We start from the raw sequence: 4433 nt of genomic DNA, 5'->3' as shown, positions 1-4433 counted from the left end.
AAGTATCTTTACTTATTCATTCATTCATTTATTTACACTTGACCAGAGAGAGAAGGAAAATGAGAAAGCAAGCCACCAGGTACAGGACTCAAACCATGGTCAGCCATGTGGGAGTATCCAGTGCTTTAACTGCCACACCACCTGTGGGCCCAAGCTGTCATTTTCTTAAAATAATTATTTTATTTAACTATTTATTTTAATTTGACCAAGGAGAGACAGAGTGAGCGAGAAAGAGAGAGAGTGAGAAAGCAAGCCCCCCAGTCTGGGACTCGAACCGCAGTTGGCCATGTGGGAGTCCAGCATCCTTAACCACCATACCACCTGCGATCCCCAAGTTAAGTCATCTTTTTTTAAAGAATTACTTTGTTTTTACTTTATTTATTAATTTTTATTTTAATTTGACCAAAGATGAACAGAGAGAGTGTGCGAGAGAGAGAGAAAGTGAGAAAGCAAGCCACCAGGTCCAGGACTCAAACCAAGGTCAGCTATGTGAGAATCCAGTGCTTTTAACCACCATACCACCTGCTGTCCCCATGAGTTAAGTATTTTTTTTTTAATATAAAATTTTATCTTCCTCATTTTTTTGACTTCTCAATGGTTTTATGTGTTATTTAATGTCATTCTAAGTAAAGAAATAATATTTTAAGTGATCAGAGTAATTTTTACCATTTATCTGTATTGCACAATGTCTATTTTAAATGCAAAGGGTATAAACTCAAGGACAATTAGAGAAATTTCACAATTTGTGTTTCATGTCACAAACATGTGTATGGATTTTGTTCTTACCAGAACAATGCCAATACTACACAAAACTTAACTGCTTTTATTTCTCCTGTTGGTCTCTGCACTTCTACCAACATTGTACCTTTGAGTTACTAATGAACGAAGAAAGTAAATTGTCACATAATTAATTTTCTTCCTTTTTCTGTTTTTTATTTTTGCCATAAGGTGTGTGCACTCACTGGAGAGAGACAGAAACAGAGAGGAAAAGTAAGAACTCACCCCCAAGGGAGATAGCCATGCCACAATCCCTCCTTCTCCATTCTTCTCTTGGGATTTCGGGCATACATGTACTTGGCGTGTTTTTTAAGCTGCCAGGTCCAGGACTTCAACTGTGGAGTTGGCCATGTGGGATCCAGCGCTTCAACCACCACACCACCTGCTGGCCCTGTAATTAATTTTCTTAATTGGATGTTATTTACATACTTCTTTCTTAATGGCTATTAATTGGTGATGTGTTCCATGCAATACAAGAGGAACTATAAAGCTTCAATTTTCAGTATTTTACAAGCTCTGGAAGGCCAGAGACACTAGTATAATTTACACCACTGTGGGAAGCCTACTGTGATCTTATTTTACATTATATTCCACCATCTCTTTGATCATTAAGATTAGAACGTATTTAAATATCTATTCATCCATCAAATATTATTGATGAGGCAGGCTATGTGGTGAAAGACAATATAAACCCCTCCCCTGCTTTTATGGCACTTATGTAGCTAGTGGGGGAAAACAACAAAGATGTTAATTAACAAATAAGGTGTTTTTTACCTAAAGATTCTGTGAGAAAAATCAAATAAGTCGTGTAATAGTGATTTGGGAAACTAATGTAGATTGGATATCAACTAAGCCTTTCTAAGGAGCTGCCTTATAACTTGCACATGATCCACCTGGAGGTCTCATTAAAAATAGATTCTGATTCAGTAGACAAGGGATCTGGCCTGAAAGTTTGCATTTCTTTTTTTGTATACTTATTTGTATATATTTTAATGATAAAACAAAACATTTTTCATAAGGCCAGCAACTAAATTTTAAAAAAACATGGGGACCAGCAGTTAGTATAATGGCTATGTTGCTGGACTCCCATGTAGCCGACCGCGGTTCGAGTCTCAGACCCAGTGGCTTAAACTCACACCGGACGCGTGTGCATGCATGCCCAAGATCCCGAGAGGAGAATGGAGGAGAAGGGATTATGGTGTGGCCATCCCACCTGGGGGGTGATTTCTCGCTTTCTGTCTCTCTGTCTCTCTCTGTTTTTCTGGCGAGCGCATGTGCCCTATAGCAAAAACCTCTCAAAAAAAAAAGATAAACACTGGGAGAAGATAATGAAAACTGTAACCATGCCAACCAATCAGTAAGTTTTAATGTCTCAAAGAAAAATTAAATATATGCAAAATCATGTCAACAAAGTTTTTCCATAATGGAGATGAACATTTTTCAAGAACACATATTCTGCTTCAGTATATTCCTATATTAAAGTAACTTGGCCAGAATTAAAATGATCAAATTACAAGACTTAAAAAACCTTAGAGACTATTATATTCAGATAGATCATGCCATAAGGGAATTGCTTTCGGCTTTTCCACTTCGATTTTTGCTCTTAGTAGCTCTTCCTCTAGCTGCTGCCTTCTTTTCAATCCATCCCTCTTCTCCTAAACATATAATCCAAAATTTTTTTGATTTTCTAAAATTATCTGATGCTCCTCTTTCCACATTTACAGGATCTGAGGATCATACCCTGATCGTGACCTAAAATGTCCTCCATTCTCATGCTGAAAAAATATCATCTCTCCTTGGGATAGAGGATGGAGACAATGTCATTCTCATATTGGAAAGTGATGGCGACAAAGATCTTTCCATAACATGTACTAATTCATGTTCTTCTCTTTGTTCTACAGTATCACTCTGTTGAGAACTCAAAACCAGGGGAGGATGTGGTTTAATGTCTTCTTCTTGTTTCATCTCCACTATAATAGCCGTAGGATGGTGATCCAACATTACCTATAGTGAACTGGTACCAGCCTGTGCCCCCTCATCCGAGTTTGCACTGTACAAGGTGGTTCAAATACTGTCATTGCAGATACTTCAAAACAGTATTTCCCACTAGGATTATCACTGTGATTCATTTCCCTAGTACCTTCTTCCATAGGCAGAAGATTTAAACTGCATATTCTAGGTTCATTTTGTGACTGGAGAAAGGTATCATTATTTGCAGTACCCTTACATAATTTTATATCTGGATTCAAACTCTTAATCTCTTCATTTGGAACTGGATTACTTCTTCCTAGTGGTATAAACTTTGGTTTTTTGAAGGGGTTTTCTTGCAACTGACTTGGTGCTGCAGACCGTCTCATATTCAGCAATACTGACCAGCAAGGATCTGAGAAACCGGGCACCCAACGAAGAACAGCAGGCGAACACCCCACACCACCAGAGCAGCTTAAGGCTCCTGCCTCAGCACAGTCAATGGCTGAGAGTTTGCATTTCTAATCAGATCCCCATGATGCTTATGCTGCTTAGTCTATTGAGCTCATCTCAGGGAAGTAGGGATTGAAGGGACTCCCTCTCCTTTCAGGTTGGGCATGGGCGTGGCATCAGACACTGTTGAGGGTATTGTCTCTCTGTTTCTGTCTCCATTTCACTCATGAAAGAAATAAATAAAACTTTAAAAAAAAGGAAAAAATGGAGACCAGCAGATGGCATAATGGTTATGTCACTAGACTCCCAAGTAGTTGACTGCAGCTCAAGTCCTAGACATAGGGACTTAAAACTTACGCTGGGCGGACCAGCAGGTGGCATGGTGGTTAAGGCGCTGGACACTCCCACATGGTCAACCATGGTTCAAGTCCCAGACCTGGTGGCTTGCTTTCTCACTTTCTCTCTCTCTCTTCCTCTGTCTCTCTCTGGTCAAATTAAAATAAATGATTAAATAAATAAAATAAAAAATAAATAATTAAAAAAAAAACTCACGCTGAGCACATGTGCATGTATAACCAAAGTCTCAAGAGGAGAATGGAGAAGGGATTAGCTTGACCATGCTTCCTGGGGGGTGATTTCTTGCTTTGTCTCTCTGGGGAGCATGCATGCCCTCCAGCAAAAATCTCTATTAAAAAAAAACCAACAACAATGAAACAGGCAGATTAATAAGAAAAAGGCATACAGATTTATTTATTATTTTATACATATATGTATGGAAGCCATATAAAATGTGACTCAATGAGGGACCAGATGGCTGTGGCTTTTCTCTTTCTTTGCAAGAGAGAGAAAACATTGGGCATAGGTCATTTTAAAATAAATTATTTTTAGAGGGAAAGAATGGATTCAATACTCAGATAATTGGTGACCAAATAATTTTCCTTGGGAGCTAGATGGGCCTGGCAAATGGACAATAGCTTATGAAAAAATCTGTTCAGGGGTGTTGACATTTGTCAATCTTATTTCCTACAAAATGAATTTAATTAATGAAACCTCAGGGAAAGGACTGAGGGTAATTGTTTTTCTTCTTAGGCAGGTTCAATCTTCAAGCTAATAATGAAATATCAGAGTAAAGTCCTTCATTGTACTTTGGAAGAGAAAGAGGATCGAAGATGATTGAAAAATGGGAGTGGGGAAGGGCCAGAGAGAGACTTTGGTTCTGAGACAGTTTCTCTAAC

The 4433-nt window shown here is 38.5% G+C and overlaps 1 pseudogene; it reads right to left on the bottom strand.

Annotated features, from left to right (window-relative positions):
• Window positions 1-2620: 2620 nt before the first annotated feature.
• Window positions 2621-3270, bottom strand: LOC102495903 (DNA repair and recombination protein RAD54B pseudogene; annotated as a pseudogene).
• Window positions 3271-4433: the final 1163 nt, after the last annotated feature.

This window comes from Tupaia chinensis, unplaced genomic scaffold (genome assembly GCF_000334495.1).
Source record: "Tupaia chinensis unplaced genomic scaffold, TupChi_1.0 Scaffold000023_1, whole genome shotgun sequence".
Lineage (NCBI taxonomy): Eukaryota > Metazoa > Chordata > Mammalia > Scandentia > Tupaiidae > Tupaia > Tupaia belangeri.
This window is presented reverse-complemented; position numbering and strand designations above follow the sequence as displayed.